The sequence below is a fragment of the Falco naumanni genome, chromosome 2 (genome assembly GCF_017639655.2).
Source record: "Falco naumanni isolate bFalNau1 chromosome 2, bFalNau1.pat, whole genome shotgun sequence".
NCBI lineage: Eukaryota > Metazoa > Chordata > Aves > Falconiformes > Falconidae > Falco > Falco naumanni.
In genome coordinates this window covers 17,500,930-17,507,321 of record NC_054055.1, presented here as the reverse complement: position 1 = coordinate 17,507,321, position 6,392 = coordinate 17,500,930, and positions in this window count along the sequence as shown.

Genomic DNA, 6,392 nt, shown 5'->3' with positions numbered 1-6,392 from the left:
GCATTTTTGCATAACAATATCACCAACCTTTTCGACCCAGGGTGAGTAGATTTGGACTTTACTCAGATGATAGTTTCAAGGTCTCCCATGTGGTTTGTGGAGGGTTTCTGGAATGCTCAGGAGAACTGAGATCTGCTGTAGAAATAGCCGTAATGTCTCAGGTGACGTTTGTGATCTCTGGGGTTTGGATTACAGATAATCAATCAGTAGATGAGAGAGAAAAAATTAGACTGAGTCTTACTACCTTGGATGGTTGCTCGCAGCTGCCTTGCAACATGCAGCCCACATGCTGGGAAGTGCTCACACAGACAGTGCTATCCATAAAACCAGCAGTGAAACCTTTAAGTCAAGCTCCTTTACATCAGCTATAGCTCTGAAGGAAAACCAGGTTTATACAGAGGCCCAAGATTAATGTATGTGGCAGAAAGGTGTTGAATACGATCCCCTGACCTGGCTGAGCAATAACTTCTCCCACGGTCTTAGGGATGCCAAAGATTAGTGACAACCTGTCCATGGGAAGAGGTCTCTGGAGAGGTATGGCAGTGTTCTGCATCCTCTACAGTTGGCACCGATGTTCAGGAAAAGAACTATCAAGGAAAACTTCCCAAATCGGTGTGCTGATTCTTCTTTAGCCCCCTTACAGAGGGATTACAGAACTCCCGGGCACTGGGGAATGGCTCACATCTCTCAAACTGCGTCTCATGCAATCACAAACTTCATTTTCAGCAGCAGCAGCAGAAGCTGTTTCCCCCCATTCATGGGGCTTCGATGTGACTGCCATTAATGTCCATGCACACACTTATCCAAACCACTTGTGAGGGATGAGAGCGAACTGAGACGTCGGAGGAGACGCTGGTCAGCGTGGGGTGCCCAGCTGCTTCCTCACGGATGAGTTGGTCTGTGATGACGGCACGAGCTGACAGGAGAGCACAGCACTGGAGATTAATTGCTTCTAATGAGCAGCACCGAAGCCCTCAGAAAAGGATGAACTCAGGACTGCCTTGGAAATTACAGCACTTTAACCGTCTGTGGTGTGAGTCCCCTCACCAGAAGGTTTTCGGGCACCACATCCCCATGCCTGAAAGGGAGAGAGGATTTCTGCGGAGGCCTATTGCCCACAGCAAAGTGAGAGGTGGGATCCCAGCTCAGCTCACTTGGGAGCTACAGCCGAACAGCCATGGCACCATGCAAAACATTGGTCCTGCCACAAGCTCCCAAACACAGCAGGGATTTGCCTAAATCTCCCACTTCGGGACAGCCTTATAGTCTAATCCTGGTGCAACCTCCCTGTTTCCCTGGGCATTTATCCTGCACTACCACAGCAGCTCTGCCAGCCAGGACTGCTCACGCACCAGCATAAATCAAAGGTAACTCCATGGACCTTAAGAGGTACATGTTGGATTTACACCTCCGAGAAGGAGCCTGGGCTTGGGTATCTGCCATCTGGAAGAGCTGTATGAAGTGCCTATGTCTCTCTGCCCCGCTTCCCCCTCCGCAGCTTTTTTTCTTTTCCCTTTCTTTGTCAGTATATCTTTCATACAGAAGAAAAAACCCACAAAACCCAGAAACAGCACTCCTGCGTGAGGGCAGCTATCTGGAGTAGCCATGAAAATAGCAGCAAACACTGCGTAGCTCGGAGTTTAGGTCAGGTCAGTGGCTCAAGGCGAACCACCGTTTCTCTTTTAGGCAGTTTCTGCAGAGTTCATCAAGTTTGCTCTCAGGTCCATCAAGGTTCATCAGGTCAATGCACAGAAGCACACAAACTGTTCCCGTGCCATCATCCTGTTGGAAAATGTCTTCTCAGCTTCCAGTGAAAGTGGGGCAAGGAGACAGCACAGCTTCACACACGCAGGAGGAAATCTGCAGGCCAGCGGATAACAGGAGCACCTGCAGTACCCCCACCCCTGGCACGCATGTTCGGGCTGGGCTGGGCCACCGGAGAGCTGGTGCCGCGCTGCCATGCCAGGCGGAGCCAGGGGGACAGCCCCTCTGGGATGGAGGCTCCTAGGCTGGGAGGAGCGGTCCCCTCGGTGGCTGCCCACACCGGGGCGAAATGGAGGGAGAGAAGCAAACGAGCTGTGAATTTTCCCCAAATGAACATTTGTAGTTTCGGCAGACAGAGGAAAACCCAAGAGACCTGATCATTTGAGTTAAACCCAGGAAACCATCTTAGCTGGAAAAAGAAACTGGGGAAGAAATAAGTCAGCCATTGAGTTGTGACAGTTTGGTGGAAAATTACTATGGCTTTTCTGGGCTGTTTTCATGTCAGAACTGACCTACTTTTTTAAATGCTAAAGAGGTGGGGGCGTTACTGAGCTGCAGAAGAACTGAGCTATCCCAGGCTGAGCAGAACCGTAATTTGGGGGAATTTTTCTTCAGTCAGCCCAGACTGAACTTGTTGGGAAAGTGGCGTGTGGATCTTGCTTTGTCTTTAGGGATATGTGCAGAGGATCTTTTCTGGAGAGCAGAGCACAAATGGGTGATGATAGACAGCCCTGCGTGAGCCACCCAACAGTTGGGTCTGGGCAAATGTCAGTCACTTAGAGACTGGTGACAACAGAGCCCACTAATTAGGGCACTGAATAACCATAGAAAAGACATGAAAAAACCTGAAGTTCATGCTGCGCTGTTCAGTTGGACACATTCACCCTTCTCTCTAACCACAGACACAAGGCTAAGAAATGCTCTTCTAGAAACCCACAAGCTACAACCATTCTAAACAACTTTGCCCAATTCAACAGTTGCTCCATAAAACTTTCCTAAGGATTTCAATCTCATCTCTGGATGAGAGACTTGGGATTGTTGTCAACATTTTTCTGAAAACAGGAGAGAGAGGATGCTTTATTCCACCTGGTTGCTTTTGTACTCTGAGACCACGATCCATGGAATAACAGGAACTGTAGTTTAGCTATTCCTTAAGGGTTTCTACTGAACATACCCTAAATCATATAAGCTAACAAGTATTCCATTTGGAACATTTATTGTTAAAATAATATAAATTGCATTTAAATCATGAAACATGTAAAATACATATTTTACTTATTTTATGTACTTTTAAAAAAATATAGTAATCATGCTCAAACATAGATGAGAACAATATTTTTATCAATTTCAGTGCTTTGGTGTTGAAGCAATTAGACTCCAAGCTGTAATATATATTTTTATAAAGGAATATAATTTTAAATTATCCTTTACTCCAAATTCTTTATAAAACTAATTTTTCAAAATAGTTAAAGTCCTTTGTTGATACAAGCTGCATATCTTGGACTAGATCAGTTTACAGGGTGGTGTCTTTTTATATAAGAAACAGCTGCTCTAGAGCATCCTAAGCTCATCCTTATTTTAGAAGGTGGTAGTAAAAACAAATCAGACTCTTGCATGCCGTAAATTTCCTTAAATAATGTATCTTATAATACAGTCTCCAAGAAAAAAACAGGAAAATCTTTCGTGCAAGAGGAGCTGTGTAACTGAGATTTGCTTGGTTTGGGTTGGATTTTTTTCACCATGTATTACTGATAAAGAATGTGCTTTTTAGAAACTACAGGCTAATGCGTGGACACGGGAAAATGTCCTCCTACAATAAACGAAGTCTCATTAGCAAACTGCTTGAGTGCTACTATAAGGCATTAGTGCAGCTGGCACAGTTCCTGAGAATAGAATTATTCATTGCCATGGTTACCCATGCTAGAAATATTACCCTCTGCAATCCTTGTAAACAAAGATCTTTTCACGATGGTGTAAAAATTAGAGCGCTTTAAGCAATTAAAGGAAATTATAAATTGTACAGAAGTTGAAGTTGTGCCTTGTAAGCACTGTAGCTTTTCTAACACTGGAGGGGTCTGAAAACCTGCTGCAAAGATCCGATCCTCTCCCAGCCTAAACAACTTGCCAAGCTCTCACCCACCACTGTTGAGAGCGGGGTCAGAGTCTAATGACATCCAGAGTACTTTGGCAGCAGGCAAGCCTTCCCGTGGGTGGTAGGTCCTCTGTGGAAGCACGCTGTTAAAACCACACAGGAGGGCCTGATAATACCTGCAGCAGAGGAAGATAAGAGGTGGGAAGTTATCACACCTGTTGCTGATGGGGGTCTCCCAATGAAGAGTATCGTGGAGCTAATTTGCACCAGACCTCTGAGTCACAGGGGAGAACGGTCCCTGGAGCTAGCCCAAGCTTGGGCAGAAACAGCCGCCACAAAGCGGGCTCCTCTCCCACACTCACGCTTGGACAGCTGGAGCAGAAGACACTCTAAGAAGTGACACTTGCGCTGTGCAAACACCCAGCAAGAAGGTGGGTTCGTTCACGTACAGGCAGCTGAGAGGGAGGACAACTAAAACACTGGTGCCCCTTGGTCCTGCACGTGCTTTTTCCACTGGAACGCGTTTCCTCAGAGTGAACTCAGTTTCTCCAGATTCCCGTGCCTTCTGTCTGGTCTATCAGCACTGTAAAACCACTGGGGCTGTGGCTCTGACACAGCACCAGCCTGGAGAGGGTCTCATCCAGCTGGGGGTCCACAGCAGAATACAAAGACATCTTAAAGAAATCATTTGCTCTTCATAGTCGAGAGCTTGTTAGGCTGGTGCTTCACCTTTCATAAAGGAAATTATCTCTTTGTGGGAGTATGTAACAGCAAGAAAAAGGGTGAGCTGGGACTTAGAGGAAAACAGCAGCATTCACGTGCGCCGCCAGCAGCAGCAACTTCACTGTACCTGCTGGGAGGAGGTGCGTGGAGCTTGTTCAGGTCATTATGCACCAGTTTGTGGCAGAATAAACTGGTGCTGCTGCTAGAAAGAAATCCCACCACCCCTCCATCACTTCTTAGTCCCGAGACACCGTGCACAGCATGAGGACTTGTGTGTCACTTCTTTCCCTGTTGGGACAGTACATGTTCCTAAAAACTTCTCCAGGTTCACTGGGCTCCCGTCAGGCACCCGTGCGTGCCTGCTGTGGGGCAAAGCATGGTGTGGGGCTGAGGAAGGACAGCCTCTGGCCCCAGAATGTTTCTCCAATGGGGTTCTGGCAGTGCTGTAACCTGTGACACTTCTAGAAAACAACTCTCTCGTTCAGGCTGGAGAGGAGGATGTTTAGTGTGATCTCATCAATGTATATAAATACCTGAAGGAAGGATGGAGCCGGGCTCTTCTCAGTGGTGCCCAGTGACAGGACCAGAGGCAATGGGCACAAACTGTAACACAGGAGGTTCCCTCTGAACAGCAGGAAACACTTTCTTGCTGCGTGGGCACTGTAACAGGTTGCCCAGACAGGTCTCCCTCCTCAAAAGCCATCTGGACATGGTCCTGGGCAGCTGGCTCTAGGTGGCCCTGCTTGAACAGGGGAGTTGGACCAGATGACCTCCAGAGGTGCCTTCCAACCCCAGCCCCTCTGCGATTCTGTGGCTCTGTAAGGGACAGCCCAAGAGGAGAGGGCTCGCTGAGGAGGGGGCCACACTCAGGCAGATATGGGCTGGGCTGAGGAGCCCTCAGAACACTGCTCTGGGACCAAATCCAGCCACTGAAATGGAGACCACAGCAAAACCATGTTAAATTAACTAACATGTCTCCCACGGGATATGGCGTCTAACGAGCAGACTTTGGCACTGGGCACTTTACCAGAGAGCTAAGGCAGTGGCTTCCCCTGCTGAGACACTGCCAGAGGCAGCCGCTCAGTGCCCCGGCCGTGGTAGCTACCCAGCTCTCCAACGCTGACCCTTGAAATGCAGGAGGAGAATAAACCTAGACAGGAGCTGGTTAAAAACTACTAGAGCACAAAGCGCCACGTGATTTGGAAACAAATGCTTTCTGAATTAGGTTTCCCAGTACCTCCATCTCATAACACTGTGCTCCTGCTGCCTGCCAGGCGGGAAGGGAAGGCAAAAGCCACAGCAGCACAGCACAGCTGGCTCTGCCCAGTGCAGGGGCAAAACTGTGTCAGGTCAGCATCATCCCCAGTCCTGGCTGCTGGCTGAAGGCTTGCACATCCCTTTTGTCTCCAGACCAATGCTGCTAAAAAAATTTGATTTTTTTCCTTTGTAAATGCGTGAGTCATGCATGAGTAACGAGGCCATTTTGAACAACCTCATGGCAATGTAATACACCTCATCAAGATGTTCTTCTCTTACCTTTCTTTTTTTTTCAGCCTGCCTTATTAAAAATTGATTAATTAGCACCTAAAATTTCCTTGGCATTTCCCTTACATCTCATAAGGTGTTTTTTTTTTCCTTCTCTCTTTTAGTGAAATGTAATGAATGTGTGGAACTCATAGCCACAAGGTATTACTGAAGGAAAGAACCTCAAAAGGTTCACTTAAAGCAAATATTTATGCAAGTGGGACTCGTTTCCTTGGCGGTAACATGCCATACCAACAATTTTCATCAAAAGAGTGACATGTCACTACCT